The sequence below is a fragment of the Apodemus sylvaticus genome, chromosome 20 (genome assembly GCF_947179515.1).
Source record: "Apodemus sylvaticus chromosome 20, mApoSyl1.1, whole genome shotgun sequence".
Classification (NCBI taxonomy): Eukaryota; Metazoa; Chordata; class Mammalia; order Rodentia; family Muridae; genus Apodemus; species Apodemus sylvaticus.
The window spans coordinates 12,395,703-12,413,073 of record NC_067491.1 but is presented as its reverse complement, the minus strand read 5'-3'; the positions used below and the strand labels follow the sequence as shown (position 1 = coordinate 12,413,073).

The 17,371-nt window shown below is 42.8% G+C and overlaps 1 protein-coding gene across 1 annotated transcript in view; it reads left to right on the top strand.

Annotated features, from left to right (window-relative positions):
- Wif1 (WNT inhibitory factor 1) overlaps positions 1-17,371 on the top strand; it is a 79,226-nt gene that overhangs the window by 24,034 nt on the left and 37,821 nt on the right. The window lies entirely within an intron of this gene.

Here is a 17,371-nt window from a genome sequence, read left to right as displayed (position 1 = left end):
AGCGGAGAAGGGAAGAAGACACAACAATAGTAGAAAAACAAAAAGACAAGTAGGATGTGCTTTCTCCCATTGAGGTTGGGAAAAAGCCTATCTCCATCTATTCTTTGCATAGATACATATTCAAGAGGAACTATATCTGCCCCATCCTACAAAGCTCTGGGCTCTTTGTTAAAGAGGGTGGGGAGACTGAACAAAAGATAGATGGTAGGAGACTGGCAGGTTGGGGACAGAGGACAGAGGGTCACTGGGATGAAATTAAGAAAAGCGCAATGACGTATACATATGAAATGTCATAATGAAATCCACTATTTTATACACTATCCCCAAAAATAGTTCATGTAAAAAAAAAAAAATAGACTCTTCCGGGCATTCAAAAAAGAAAAGTTGGCCAGGATCGGAGTACAGCTCTACGCTGTGGGCTTAGTAGAAGTTGTCCTGTGTTCCCTCTCTAGCCACTCCCCCTTCTACTCTTCCCACAAAGAAAAGACAAGTTAAATTTGGCCATCAGAGTCTCTAGAGCTGTCTAGACAGAGGCAGGATTAGATCCAGGAGAGTCTTCAGGGAGAGCACTCAGGTGGCTGCAGGGCTCAGGCCCTGTCTGAACCTTCACTTCCGGTAGGTTTACTCTCTGGAATAAGATCAGGAATGGGGCAAAGTCTTATTTATCTGCCCCTGGCCTCGGAGCGGCCTATCTCCCTCCAGCTGTCTCTTTAAAGAGACGCGTGTCCTGCTGCTGCTGAGGTCACAGCACACAGGGTGGACACGTGGCAAGCAGAAGGGATGCTCAGCTGTGGTAGAGAGCTCACTCCCAGTCAGGCGACAGGCGTAGTCTACGTCGTCTCATCAACTGGCTATCAACGCGCATCTATACATCCGCACGAAGGTTTGATAAAGGCCCAGTGCGCCTCCATGGCTGTTTCCCCCCGGATTTCCAGCTTCGTATTTGTTTCGGAGGATGCTCATTCGATCTTGCTACCACAGAGCTAATATGCTGGCCTTCAAACACGGTTGAGCTTATGTACTGTAGGGAAAACGAGCGGGGCCCGCGTACCGTGGAGGAAGGCTGCCCAGCTAGGGGAGATCCAGACTTGATTCTGTGGGGCAGAGGCCTGAATACCCGTGGAGAATGCCCGGCTGGGCAGGGAAGTCCTTGGTCTGGTCCAGAGACCGGAAGCGCTGAGAGGCCTGTTCCATTTCTCCAACATGGCCGGTTTAGATAGAAAAGAGACAGCCCATGACTTTAAAGCTTTATTATAGAAAAGTAAGAAAAGGAAAGATAGAGAAGTAAAGAGAGAAAGAAAAGATAGATGGTAAGAGCTGGCCATGACCACGTGGAAAGAGGGGAAAGAATGGGGAGAGAGGGGGAACAGCAGCCAAAGAGACAAGGAAGAGCTTAGACAAGAGAAAGGGGCAAGAGAGAGGAGGGGTCACGCACCCCTTTTATAGGGGGCCAGTTACCTGGCTATTGTCAGGTAACTGTGGGGTGGGGTAAACCTGGCCAGGTGACTGTGGGGGTGGAGTCCAGCCAGAACACTAGGGCCCTGGCCCTAAGTGACTGATGGCCACGGGGTTATGTCCAACAATGTATTCTTTGCATAGATACATATTCAAGAGGAACTATATCTGCCCTATCCTACAAAGCTCTGGGCTCGTTGTTAAAGAGGGTGGGGATACTGAACATTTATATGTTTCAGGAAGGTAAGGCACCTCAGGGGTAAGTTCAAGCTCCTCATTTTTCAGAAGAGAAAACCAAACATTAGACATGACGACAGATTTCTGGCAATATCAGAAACAGCTAGCAGTGAAACTGGTGGAAGAGTGTGTTTTCTGAGAGCCGGAGCCAGGATCTCCACTTTATTTCAACCTTCAACTCTAGTCTATGAGAAGGAATGATATCATTGCAACCCACAAAGTACGGAACAGAACTGTCCTTACAGTGTCTCAGTATGCAGAACGAAGATGGCCGCTGATAGATGCGACACAGCCCAACACACAGGCATGTGCGTGTGAATTTTAGTGTTTTGTTGAAGTGTTAGTCGGATGGGTGGAAGGCAAGGGCTATTTTGGTCTGGCCATGGTATATTTTACTCAACAGTGTCCAGGATACGGAAGGTAGCCAACAACGGCACACGGAAACATCACGAGGGAGGTGAGGATGCACACGGGAGAGGTGCTGGGTAGACTTTGGACCTGGAGCCTAATTAGCATCCATTTCTAGGTGCCCCCCCTAACATCTTCCCAGCTTTGTAGTGTCACAATTGGCCATCTTACCTCACAGGGCCACTGTGGAGACTGACTTATGTATATAAGACCCTCTGAGAGCCCCTAAATGCCACCTCCTTAAAGGGAACAAATATAGATCCTTAAAAGTGTGATTGGTTCTTTGACAGATAGTACCTATCTTTAAATATAGCACTGTTTTTGAACATGATTTTTTGGAAAGCCGTCCCAACCTGGTGTAAACATTTTTTTCCAAGCCTGTGTTCATAGATCGACTCTGTCTCTTCCTTACTCTCCAGGGAGGAAGGTATTATGCTAATTCACATTTATTAACCCAGCTGTTCTGACATTTTTTTATGTGCTTATTCTGCAGCCGCCAGTTTTAGAGTTAAACGATACCCTTCCTTTCCTCAATCGTCCCATGGCATTTCTTACCCTTGCAAGTTTTACTCTAGTCTTAATGGCTTCATATTTTTTTTAATTTAATGTATTTTTTTACTTATTCACTTTATATCCCACTCACTGGCCTCTCCCAGTCTCCCCTTCCCCCATCTCCCTTCTCCTCTGAGTGGGTGGGGGCCCCCGAGTACCCCCCTACCCTGGCACTTCAAGTCTCTTCAAGGCTAGGTGCTTCTTCTCTCACTGAGGCCAGACAAGGCCGCCCAGCTAGAACATATCCCATAGTTAGGTAACAGCTTTTGGGACAGCCTCCACTCCAGTTGTTCGGGACCTACATGAAGACCAAGCTGCACATCTGCTACATATGTGTGGGGAGGCCTAGGTCCAGCCCATGTGTGCTCTTTGGTGGTGGTTCAGACTCTGAGAGATTCAAGGGTCCAAGTTAGTTGACTCTTTTGGTCTTTCTGTGGAGTTCTTATCTCCTTCAGGACCACAATCCTTCCTCCTAGTCTTCCATAAGAGCCCCCAAGCTCCATCCACTGTTTGGCTGTGGGTGTCTATATCTGCCTGAGTCAGCTGCTGGGTAGTAATGGCTTCATATAGTCAAGAACACCTGGAAGTTGGTCTCTCCCTGAGCATTAAAACCTACTCAACTTAAGGAAAGCCATAGAGTTTTTCAATGTCTTCATTGTTTGTTTATGTCAATTAAAAAATTCCCAATACGTCCATTTCCAAGACTAAAGCATTCAGTACCCAGTCTGTATTCCTTCCCAACATAGATCTGTGCTTAAACGGGTGGCTGGATCATCCATTAGGATGGGAAAGGCTGGATTGCTGACCCGTCTGTCAGTGTTCCAGGTTGGAAGGAACTGAGACTGAGTTTTGAAACAAGGTCCATTTTTCTATTGCCCTTATGTCCTTGTTTTGAGGAAACATTGGTGTGGAAATTGGTCTGGTACTTTCTACTTCGTATGACTTTTTTTTTTTTAAAGTCTAGGTTACACACACACACACACACACACACACACATCCCTGAAACCAGTACTGAAGCTGTCAATGTGTAATCTGCAGTCACTTTTTTTTTAAATGAATAAAATAATGAACAAAAGAGACTGTTCTCAGGGCTTTGTGGGTTCCATACGTCCTCTGAGTTGTGATTCAGGTCACACCAGCCTCCCTGACTTGTGTACCTCAGTTTTTCTATTGATCTGCCTCTTTTCTTCTCATCTGGTCTGTCATCTTCTGTCACGACTGGGGACCCTAATGGGCTCACTAGGATTTTCTTTAAAAGCGGCCAAATTGGGAATGGTTAAGAACCTAAGCCAGGGCCCCTTTGGAGTTGCTCCTCTTCTTTGATCTCTCTTTTGTACTGTGCAAGACTTTGCTCTGTGAAGTAAGGCAGACACGTGGATCCTATGGTGGCTACGGGCGTCTGCCTTTAGGAATGATGCTCAGATGGAAGGAGTGTTGGGCAAACAGCAGGTTTTTGATGCGGATGCAAGGAAGGCATTAGAAGTCAATAATTCCAATTTTAATTGGAATTATTAATATACCAGTATATTTTCAAGAGGAGTGGTTCTGGAGAGGGGAAGGAGAATCTAAATGCTCCCTTAGCGTTGCTGATTTGAACTCAGGGATCCGGACCTGTACACGTCTGCTGCTGAAAACTGGTGTTTGCAGCTTTTAAGTGTGTTCCAAAAGAAAGAAAATCCTTGAGGAGTGGTACCAAAACTCACCCAGGTGACATTGCAGGGTGGCGGGCGGCAGTCACCGCTGCTGTAAGAACAGGAGGCCAGTGCAGAAGAAACTCGTTTGCTTGGTCCTGTGGTTGTTGATATTGCTATTGTTTTAGAGTTGTTGTTGTTGTTTTCTTTTCCTTTGCTGTTGTTGGCTTCTTATACTCTTGTCTTTTTGAAGACCTAAAATGCGATCTAAAACGAGGAGCCTGCCCTTTCCTCAGATACTTTTTATTGTATCATCATTTGTTCCTGCCCAGTTCAGATTTGTTGTTCCCGGCGATCAGAAACTGCTGGGCTTCTTCTTAGTCAGGGTTTCTATTCCTGCACAAACATCATGACCACGAGGCAACTTGGGGAGGAAAGGGTTCATTCAGCTTACACTTCCACGCTGCTGTTCATCACCAATGGAAGTCAGGACTGGGACTCAAGCAGGTCAGGAAGCAGGAGCTGATGCAGAGGCCATGGAGGGATGTTCCTTACTGGCTTGCTTCCCCTGGCTTGCTCAGCCTGCTCTCTTATAGAACCCAAGAGTACCAGCCCAGGGATGGCACCACCCACAAGGGGCCCTTTCATCTTGATCACTAATTGAGAAAATGCCCCACAGCTGGATCTCATGGAGGCATTTCCTCACCTGAAGCTCCTTTCTCTGTGATAACTCCAGCCTGTGTCAAGTTGACACAAAAAACTAACCAGTACAGGCTTGTCCTCACATTGGTGGGGACATGGCTTGCCACTTGTCCCCCCAAAATCTTTTCTTTCAGGCTTAGTGCCCTTCCTCCCTAACAGAGGCAGTTAAGCTATGTCAAACGCGCATATTTCCAGTTCCCTTATACAATGTAACTCATTTTAATGAGAGAGGGGGAGAGGGGGAGAGGAGGAGAAGCTGGCAGAGAGAAAAAACCTAAATCATTACTTATGGGCTCCCAAGTCAGGTCCAAATCATTGTGGAACTTTACAGGAGCGCAAACTGTTGTAAATAAATATATCTTCCTTTATATGTCTCACAATTGTACACTGAGAAGTCTTTTGAATCTTCTGGTGTTGTTGAAAGCACACAGGCCATGCAATTAAGTAAAAAGTCACTAGCTTTGCCTAAAAATGCTTTTACGCAAATTAGTGTGTACTGAATATGAGAGAAAATATGCATATATCCATATAGGCTTTCCAGGAATCCCGTCCTTTCATTCCCCATACCCAAAGGACGGCTCTGACAAGTTCGGGGCCAGTAGTACTTGTGAAAAGTTTTATTGCCTTTTATGAAAGTTCAGCAGCTGTATTTAGGGAAGAGATATGTATCCCGCACAGGACCACAAGCTAACGGAGCAATCACAACATATGGAATTCGTAAAGGCCTAATTACAGGGACGTCATTGTCTGCCGCGGTTTTAACTCATGTAAGTTATGGATTATACTTTCATGAGATCATAATCAAAAGGTTACTCTTTGGTAATGGCGTGTTAGAACTTCAAAGCCATCCTCGGGGCCTTGAGAACAAAGGCTTAGAAGTTGGAACGTAGGCCAGAGAATCAGTCTGTAAGAGTTAACGATATTCACCCATCCGGAAGCCCGATCAATCTATCCACCCATGTGACCTTTCGCTCACCACATCAGATCAACAGTCGTCACTAAAAGATGACAGTTGATTCAACTTAATGCGTCCTTGTTTGGTTCTTTCTTCTTCTTCTTCTTTTTTTTTTTAAATAAACCAGCCTAACTAACCAGGGTGTCTGCTCAAATTTATCTCAGAGCTGCTCACCCAGACTCAAAAGCCCTGTCATTTACCTCTCCTAGAACGGAGTGCTGATCATCAATTAGGGACAGAACTAGGGAAAGGAATGGCAAGTACTGTGGAATTTGTGGAAAAGTGTATTAGAAACGAGAAAGGGACCGGGTAACTTCTACAACAAGTCAGAGTGGAAAGAAGGTTGCCGTCCATCCTAGCATTCTGGCGTGCCTTAATGACAAAGGAAGACTGTGGGATTGGCTAACACCACAAATGGAAAATCTTTTGCCTCCCCGTTGGTTCTTAACATCCCCAAGTAAGGATTGAAGTGGGCTTAAAACTATCACACCAAATAAGCAAAATGTCTTTGTGTGTAGTCAACCTTGTGCCCCTGTCCCGCTGGCCCAGAAGCCTCCAGTGTAGACGGCTTTTCCTTGGGCATTGGGATGGCTCCTTGGTCCATGCACTGGGTGTTGAGATGAGTCCTTGGGACCATCCTTTGATTTTGCTCATCAGCCTCGTGTAGTAAAATGTCCAGAGATTATTTTGGTCTAACAGCTGCTCAGGTCTTCATTCAAAGATAGCGCTTCTTCCCCGCCTGGGCTGTAGCTCGTGGGTTGGAGGGCGCAATCTGGTTGCTGCACCTCACTAGGCCCGTTCTGTTTCCCCATAGATGGGGGCCTAGTTAGGGGCCAACAGCACAGGAAAGCATCAAGAGGAAGGGGGCAGGGTGTCTGTGACTTCCTGGGGTGTCCTCTGGCCCAGAAGAACTTTAGCATTTTGTCGCTTTCTTGGAGTCCTCCCCTGGAAATGTTGACGGCTTTGCCTGTGTTGACATGCAGCTTCCTCTGCGGGATGCTGGTAGCCAGGTTGCCCATTCGGTCCACGGAGTCTCCATGTTGTTACCGTGCATGCCAGGTGTGCTGCTGCCCGAGACACGCTTTCCCTGACACATGCTTGCTTTGCCCTCTGGTCCAGCCTCTGGTAAGCTGTCAGCTCACAGCCTTTCTGCCCTTCCTCTCTACAGAGTGCCCCCTGCCACCCTAACGTTAATTTTCTGTTGTCTGTTTCCACTTTGCCTTCCCATGCTCATGTCCACTGAAGCATTTTGTTTTCCACTTCTGCCCCCTTCTGCACCACCAGGAGAGCAAGCTCTCTGAAGGCCAGGGCCTGAGTTCATCGCTGGATACCATACTCCAGCAGCCAAAGCCATGTCTGGCATATATTGACACGGTTCAGTAAGAACCAAAAGAAGGAATGGACGAAGAAAGACCGGTTGCATAGGATGCTTTTCTTTCATTTTCACCTCAGTTTGAAAACATTATTATTATCATTTATTATTATTTTTTTGTTTTTGTTTTTGTTTTTTGAAGCAGGGTTTCTCTATGTAGCCCTCCCTGGCTGTCCTAGAACTCACTCTGTAGACCAGGCTAGCCTCAAACTCAGAAATCTGCCTGCCTCTGCCTCCCAAGTGCTGGGATGATGATGATGATGATGATTATTATTATTATTATTGCCACTGGTTAGAATGGACTTACTTTAAAATCTCTATCATGCTAGGAGCTGTAGACCAAAACTGATTGCTAAAGCAGAAGATAAAGTCTATAAGAAGCAAACAGGTTTTTAGAAATCCAGACCCTGCAGAATTAAACTACGACAATATCTTATCTACATAGAATTCCTCTCTATTCACATAGTAATATAGGAAATGGCTGCACAGGGGGAAATGTTAATGTATTTTTAAGAGAAAACTCTCACTTCCTTAAGTTTGGGCCCAAAATGGCCAGGCTTTCTCACCAGGAAGGGTCAATGCCCTCCCTGCTCTAGCTCCTCCCTTGCCCGATGTAGGTAAGACACTGGCCTCTGTAGGTAAGGGTCACAGCAGGCTCAGCCCGGTACTTTCCATCTGATGTAGCAACAGCGTCACAGGCGCCAGGGGACCGCTCCGCTACCAAGCTCCAGCCCCGTACCTTTTAAAGTCTGATTTAAGAACAGAGTCTTTCTAGGTTGCACAGGCTAGGCTCACCCTTGCAATCCTCTTGCTTCTATTCTCCCAAGTAGCCGGGATCACAGGTGTGTTATCACACTCAGCCGCTTTCTGCTTTTTAAACAGACACCTCACTGTTGTCTCTGTGCTGTGAAAGGTTTCTATCGGTTAGGGAAGCGTGGGTAAGGAAAACCTGAATAAGTAAGCAAATGTAGATTGTGTGTGATATGTTGTTCTCTGTGAGTTGAAGACCATTCAATACAGAAGCCAATAAGGTACCTTTCCAGACATATGCTTATTGAGATACTGTGGATACGAGGATTGTTCCTCCCTCGTGACCAGTTCAGTTTCATCGGCACTTCCAATTCTCTTCTCCTTTTTAAAGCAATGTCATAAACAGCATTTCATCCCTAATAATTTATATATGTATATGTGTATGTGTGTGTATACATATGCATATGTGTGTATATGTGTATATATGTGTGTATATTGTATATGTATATATGTATGTATATATGTACATGTTGTATATGTGTATATATTTGTGTATATATATGTGTGCATATATGTGTATACATATATGTGTATATATATTAAGAGCTTTAAAATATTCTTTGATATGTTGAAACACACGGTTAGCATTTAAATTTCCTATTATACCTTGCAAATGCCACATAAGGTGTAGCCGCCAGCAGCTACATGTAAACCGGGTTACCTGTTGAGAGAATTTTGGGGTCATAGGGATGAGCGGTGAAAAGAAAGTACGGCCAAGTCAATGTTCACTGATCAAAGCCGTAAACTTTAATGGCGCCGGACCTTTTAACAGTTTGGGCAAACCCTCCCCCCAGACTCCAGGCTGAGTTCCGGTGGAAGTTGTCTAGCTTCTCTTGGAGGTCTTCGTCTTGACTGCTCCGGCAGCTGGGTGGGTCACCTGTTTAATTCAGGAATCCCTATACCAGGAAGAACAATGAACTTAACCTTTACTACGTGCACTCCACCCTAGGTGGAGCAGGATCCTGGCTAACTGGGAGAAGTTAACCTTGACCAAAGTCAAACTCTGACCAAGTGCAAGACCGCCCCAATATGGCTCTGTACATGTCCTCCCTTTTTTTATTAATTTGAACACGAGGAGGTAGAAAACAAGTGGATAAATATCCTTCATAAGAAGGCGGGCCTTAACCAGGAGGGGAAGCATTGACCGTAATTCCTCTTAAATATTGTATAACGTCTTTTTCAGAGGAGGGGTAATAGGCTCCCTTATTATTTTAAGGACAGCCTCTCGACGTTAACCCCTATGCAATTAGGTGTACTTCCTGGGGACTCAGAAGCAGAAATTCACCTCCCCATGCAGTGCTTTGCCTCGCACGTCTCGCTGGTACCCATGTTTGTTCAAACAAACACACATAGATCTGAGTTCTATGTGGCTCCCTCTTTGGAGATCCACTTGTGTAAGTTTTGAAGCCAGGGGGGTCTGCAAGTGTCTTTAACAGACATGTAATCTCTCCATCCAGGTGAGCCTGGGTGGAGACAGCCAGTCTGCTTAACAGACAAGGTCAAGAGTTAAAGGTGGAATAGGATTAACTTGTCCCAGAAGTATCCAATTCAGTTGTAAATTAACAACTTTAAGGACACAAAGCTTGGCCTCTGAGGTGGGAGAGGTAGCCTTGTGAATCAAGAATTAAGCTGTTACTTCTCAGGAAAAGTGGAGACTATATGTTAAATTAACACAGCTGGCTGAAGATTGTTAGCCATCTTCAAAATTGGAATCTTCAAAATTGGAATTATTTCTAGACCAGTCTATGGTTGAGTCAGCTGAGCACAATAAGGAGAAGTCATTTTAACTCTTCTTAATTAATTTTTCCTAAGCTAGCATAACAGTCTCCATGTTCTGTCCCACAAAGTCTAAAAGCTTGAAGCTAGGCAATTTATCTAACCTGGGACATTTAACAATTGAGGTAAGTCAAGAACATATATCCAATATAGCTCTTATGTTACCATGGTCTGGGCATTCAGCAAGCACAGTCAGCATATCTTCTGCAGCATTCTGTGGAAAAAACAGAGGACATGCCTTCTCCCCCAATATTAAATCAGGATCATGGCATATGTTAATAAGTGAATTTCTTCATTTCACCTAGACATCAATATGTCTAATTACAAGATGTCATATACATTTAGCAAAGAGTTTCTTGGCATCCAATTTTAAAATTTTCTTAAAAACATGTAAGCATAATTTAAATTATATGCACAGGGACACAATTTCCCCTCTCTTCTTTCTTCCAAGAAGATATTGTTTTATTAATTTAAGTTGGAACACAAAGTATAACCCATAACATAGGCAATAACTATGTAATTATATAAAATATAGTTGCTTTTTCTGTTAGAGCAGTTGCAACTAGACAGCCTAAAAATGAATCATTAGTCACATGTACATATTTTTTTAATCTTTTAAATTAGAAATATGAATATCATTTATCTGTAATAACTAAGTCCTCTAGGATTAACACCATTACGTGGTAGAGGTAGAAATTGAGGACATCAAGAACAAATCTTTATAATTTGATGTGCACAAAATATAAAATTATTTCAAATACCTAAAGGACAGTCATTTAGAGAACATATCCTTTGTTCTTAGAAATTTGAATCACATTTGTATAAACTGTAGAAATTAAGAATTAGCAGTATTAAAAATGGACCAATTTTAAGCAATTATAAACCATGAGCTATGTATATCTACTATTATTAAAAGCTTGACCTTTAACATCTTAAAAATAGCTGCTATAGCACCCAATTCAGGTATCTGTGTTGAAGCAGGGAGAAACTTAAAGGAATAAACATGTGATCTGATAGTACAAATTATCTTTTGAATAACAATTATTAATTTTGCCTAAAAATGCTTGCCATGTAATAGATCAACCATTAATAATAAATTTGATTGTTGCTTAAAGCAAGGAACAAACGTTTCCTACCTTGAAAACAGAGGTTTAAGACCTTCTGTGGCAAGCTTAAAATGAGGTAAATAAGATAAAGCCAATTAATATATCCTAACAACCTTTGAAAGCCATTTACCTAAAAATTCTAAAAGTCTATAGGAGCAAGGGCCTGTAACAAACATTCTATGAACATTATACACTGAAAATTTTAAGATCTTAACTTCTAGTATTGAAACAGAGACAAAACACTTTTTCTCACAAGACATAAGGCTGTTAGCCATTCCTTGAGGCAAAACTTTCTAATGAAATTGTTTTGTTGTCTCTTTAAAATTAGAAGCAAATGCTTTTATAATTATCAGAATGTAAAGCAAAAAACCAACCCTTTAAATTTACAATAATTTTGTAGGGAGTAGACAGGCCAAATGTTAATGCTTTTATAGCCTCCTTGACCTTTCATAGATTTGAACTGCATTTTAACCCACACCTGGATAAGTCAAAAACCTTTTTTTTTTTTTTTTTTTTTTTAAAGCCAAACACTCCCTAGGTGGGGCCTGTAAGGCAGAAACAATTTCTCAAAACTTCCTCACTAGCTTCCCCTGAGGCAACTCTAAGCTTTGCATTAACTCAAATGTAAATTTTTTTATCTGCCCTAGGATCCACCCTGAGTCCTTGGCAAGGACATTGTATGAGATTCCTCAAATGTAAATATCTTCTAATCTGAGCCTTTTATCTAAGACCAGACCCAAACCTACAAGGACAATTTAAGGATTAAACAAAAGAAACCTGTAATTTCATGGTCAAAGGAACCTACTTGATATCAAATACATTTCTACAGAGATATCCTTTTTAATCTTGGAGGGTTAAATTTTGCTCCTACCATTGTAGCCTATAAACTTGTGGAAAAGAGGCAATGGGCCTCTAAAACCCATAGCTGCATCACTCTCAAAATTATCTTAATTACAAAATGTTAATTACGAGCCTGCAAACTGAAAACTGTAGCCAATGACACACTGATTTTTATTGTAACTCAATGTTTTCTTGCAATATTAGAGCACAATTGTAATTTTGGAAGCAAATCTCAATTTTAAACAATCTATTTTCTTTAAAATCAATGGCAAACACATATTTACAGCACAAGGTTTGTCTGCCAGTTCTTATGTTCAAGTGTATAACAGTGTAACTTATTAAAGAGACAATATTTTAAATCTTAATCTTCATTAAGTCTAATCTCCAGGCCAAGATTCACATGAAACACCATGCCAATTTAGGAGCGTCCCAAAGGCCTGTATTTCCTGGATTGCGTCATGCCACGTGGTGTTCAAAATGGCGACTACCCTAAACTAAAAGCCTTAACCATCATGCCACGTGTTCAAAATGGCGACTACCCTAAACTACCAGCCTTAACCATCATGCCACGTGTTCAAAATGGCGACTACCCTAAACTACCAGCCTTAACCTAACTTTTGTTAATAACATTATACCTTTTAAATCATGTGCAGTGACTTAAGCCAATACTCTATAGTCAAGACATGCAAAATATACCTTTAAATCCAATTATAAACAAGAACAAGGCATGAGTGGCGTTAGGCCACGTGTAGTTAGTTAAGATAGCTCTAACACTGAATCACCAGTTTTAAACTAACCTTTTCTTAATAACACTATACCTTTTACATAATAACCAATTAATTTATAACTCTTTAGTCAAGAAATGTAAAGCCTTATATCATTAAAACCAATTAGAAACATGTATAAAGCGACTACATGAATTTCACAAGCCAAACCAAGGTCTTCCCAAATCTTGAGGTTTCTGGGCTTTAAGAGCGGCTTTTTCCCCAGCCATGCTTGCCTCTTGGGTGAGTGAGCTACGCTGCTGCAGCGTGGCTTTGAATCAATCCCCACACAAACTGTGGCTAGCTCAAAAGGTTACCAGCAGATGTAATCTTTACCAATTTTTTCTTTTTAACATGAAACAGTCATTCACACAAAGACACAGAGAGGACATAAACATACACATAGACAGTCGGTGCACCGGGACAAACACGGAAAGATACACAGAAAGTTAAGCGTGCTTGTTAAGCAATTGCATCCATTTTCCTCTTTAAACAGCTCTTAGAAGCTGTGGACATATGCCTATTTTTAAAAACCCCTTTCTTTTCGCCGAAATCAGCTCTTACGAGCTTTGGGCAAATGCCTACCAAATTCCTTCCCCATATTTCCCTATCTTATCAACCCAAGCAGTCCTGCGCTGGGTCCACGCAGTATGCTTGAAAAACTGTATCCATTCCTTGCACTCACAACCATAGACACGAATTCACTAGCGCTAGTTTTGCCCTCTATGTTGCTTACCGTGCGGACACCATTAATTTTCACCTTTTTCTGCGAAGCTTCGCTGGATAGGGCTACCTCAAGAAATTCTCTCGTGCCAGGTCGCCCCACGTTGGGCGCCACTATGTAGCCGCCAGCAGCTACATGTAAACCGGGTTACCTGTTGAGAGAATTTTGGGGTCATAGGGAAGAGCGGTGAAAAGAAAGTACGGCCAAGTCAATGTTCACTGATCAAAGCCGTAAACTTTAATGGCGCCGGACCTTTTAACAGTTTGGGCAAACCCTCCCCCCAGACTCCAGGCTGAGTTCCGGTGGAAGTTGTCTAGCTTCTCTTGGAGGTCTTCGTCTTGACTGCTCCGGCAGCTGGGTGGGTCACCTGTTTAATTCAGGAATCCCTATACCAGGAAGAACAATGAACTTAACCTTTACTACGTGCACTCCACCCTAGGTGGAGCAGGATCCTGGCTAACTGGGAGAAGTTAACCTTGACCAAAGTCAAACTCTGACCAAGTGCAAGACCGCCCCAATATGGCTCTGTACAATAAGGTCCACATCCTCTGGCCCTTCTTGGTCTCTTTTGATCCATGGTTGTTCCCTCTATCTTTAAAAAAATTACTCAGGCTTTCTGTTCTTTTAAAGAAACCGAGTCCCTATAAAGTGTATAAGTGGACAGCCTACTTCCCAGTATCTAATTGTGTCTTTGTGGTATGGTTCAACTTGTTCATCTGTCTTTCACATTTTCTACTTGATAATACTGACTAACTTATTTTAAAGTTAAAGAGAAACCCACTTCTGCTCGCACGTGCTAACTCAAACCCAACGCTACAACCTCTTCATGAATGGAATGGTGACCTCCCTCAGCCTCCTCAGCTTTTTCCTACTCCTTCCTCTTCTAGAAAGTTGCCTCTCCGTCTAACCTCCCATCGTCAAGAAGATCTCAGTTCTACCATCCTTCCTTGGGGCAAGTCTTTTCCATCCCCACAACTAAACCAAAGTGCACATCCTGGGTCACTGTGTGGATCTCTGTGGCTCTTTATCATAATCCTAGGTTTTAAAAGTTTTTCAGTGAGAGACTTACTTCAAACCCCATAGGGACATAAGCTAAGTAAGGTGGTAGGTAGTCCTTAATATTTTTTTTAAAGTTTTATACTCCTTTAAGAAGATAGAAGAAACAAAGGTCCATTTTTTTTTTCTAAGAAAAAAATACTCATATATCTATGGACACAAAAAGCCACAGATTCTAAGAGTGGATCTATATGCAGAACTTCTATTTCAGGTAGTTTTAAGGAAGAGAACACATGAAAGCAACTAAAGAGTAAGTAGAAGCTAAGAAGGGGAGACAGTGGCTATTCATGCATCAAAAAAGGAAGGTCGCTATTTATTTATTTTGGATTTATTTATTTATTTATTTATTTATTTATTTAGATTTGGTTTCTTCGAGACAGGGTTTCTCTGCATAGCCCTAGCTGTCCTGGAACTCACTCTGTAGACCAGACTGGCCTCGAACTCAGAAATCTGCCTGCCTCTGCCTCCCAGAGTGCTGGGATTATAGGCGTGCGCCACCACCACCCAGTTGGAAGGTCGTTTATTGAAAAACAAATTTCAGAGAAGATAGAGACAAAGATGGAGACATGTTCACTGGAATTCAAAGATCATGGGTCTTCATACCGAGACAGGGAAGATGACTGAGCAGGACTATGAAGGCCATAATTATAGACTCTTCAGGAGCGATGGGTTTAGAGACAGAATCCGCATTCTCCCACATTTGTATGCATGAGGAAAGATGACATCATTGATGGGGGCCATGCTCCGGGGTTCAGGAAAGGAAAATGGTTGGGCGTGGTTCAAAAGGACGATTTGCAGATGGATAGACGAGCGCTCAAAGGATTTGCAGATGGATAGACGAGAGGAATTCATTTGGGGTAATCATTGTTTTCATGACCTGACCTGAAACATTGTTTCGAGTTGAGAGAAGGAAGGGGGACTGAGCAGAGGACTTCCGGGGAAACAATGGGGTTGTGTAGGAGAAGGGAGAGACTGGAGCAATTAAAAAGAATTACCCAGGGATCTTGACAGACAGACTTGGCCACACAGATCTAGCCAGATCTCAAAATTTCTCAAGGATGGGGGGCGGGGGCCCCCCCGGGGCGCTAAGGGGCGGGGTCAGAGTTAGCCACAGAAACCTCACTGTAGTGTGTGGATTTTTATTGTTGGCAATAGGAGATGGATAGGATGGTCCTGCATCAGTTTCTCTGTTTCATAAACAGGTTGAACAATGGACATACGAGCAAATACCACACCCATGCGTGAGCTCAAAAGAGTAAAAGAGTGATTGGCTGGGTGTGGGGGGCGGGGGACTGTGGAGGTGGCTCAGTGTTTGTTGCCAAGCCAGACAACCTAAGTTGGATTCCTGGGGCTCACGTGGTGAGAGTCTAGAAATGATTCTTACAAGTTGCCCTCTGACCTTCACATGAGCATTATGGCACATGCATTCGTTTCCCCCCCCCCCCCACACACACACAAGATAAATGGATGTTCTAAAAATGTCTTCAAAAGAGCAATTTAAAAAAGCATTTTTAGGCAATGACTTTTTCCAAAGTGTGAACTGAAATGTATAGAATAAACGGCTAGCCTTTTACTGTGCTAGTACAACTAGCCCTCTGGATTTTGTATCCACAAAGTTACATTTCCCTTTTCCTGTCTGGCTTTTAGAAACAGGACAAGCTAATCATTGGAGAATAACTTGTAGATGGTAGTTTGACATATGGAATTTCAATTTTATGAGCAAAAAAATATTTAAATTCAGCCAGATCCCATGACTTGCTCCAAAGTACTTTGAACAATATTAGCCAAAGCTAAAGAAGAAAAAAAAAACTTTTTTAAATCTTTTTTTTAATGAAAGCAAGCTAATACTGTCCATGTGGTTTCAATAAAAATATATTAAAGGATTTTTGAAAACTACATAGACCTTAAAACTAAGGAAAACATGACCTCGTTTGAAATATTTTGAAAGTTATCTCTGAGAATATTTCCTGACATTTCTAAGTCAGTTAAAAGATTCAAACAGTTATTATCACTAGGCTGAGTAAGCACATCTACAGAGACAGAAGCACACACCACAGAGAAGGAAGAAAGAAAGGCAACATTCATTTTCCCTTTTGGGGATGACTTACAATATTATCCAAGTTTCCATGTACATTTTATACATGCTCCATCCAAAAAAGTGGAATGTGCTGAAACAGACCCCATGACATTCGGGAAGGAACAGACGGGAGAATGGGAGACCATGGAAGAACACGTAGACTTCAGGGGAGGCACGGGCAATGGTGTATCTTTAGTCATGGTTAAGGAAATTTCTCTTAGCTTTTTCCCCCCTGCCTCAAAGCAAATGAAAACTCACTATGTTTGAAGCTTTCAGAAAAGCAAAAAATAACCGAATATGTCCTTAGACAAGAAGAAGACATGATAGGGGTTTCTTTTCTTCTCTGAATACTTGCCTCCTACTGAAATTAACATTAGCTTTGGCGTTTGCCAGCCATTAGGGAGTTTCCTGTTCAGATCCTCCTCATCTCTAAAGTGGCAGGCAGGCCACACATACTTCCCTCTCTCTCTCCCTCTCTCCCTCCCTCCCTCCCTCCCTCTCTCCCTCCCTCCTTCCCTCCCTCTGTTTCTCCCTCCTTCTCTCTCTCTCTCTCTCTCTCTCTCTCTGTCTCTCTCTCTCTCAGGGCCCTCATCTTCCTACGTTTTAATTACCCAGCATGCAATGTAAAGGGATCCAGAAGCATTCAAAAAGCCACGCCCAGAAAAAGGGCTGTATCTGTTATAGTGTTCTGGAGTTCAAACCCAGCACGCATCCTATCAACGAGATATTCCTCCCACCCTGCAGAGGGGACTGGAAAGCTCTGTTCTATGCAGGCCTCTCAGTTCCTTGGCCTAGAGACAGACCTGGAAAAGACTTTTCTACCACCCAATGCCCTTTTGCTTGATTTTCTATCTCCCTGTTGCCTTTCTATATCAAAATAGATACCTTAACTTTGGGGTCATTTAC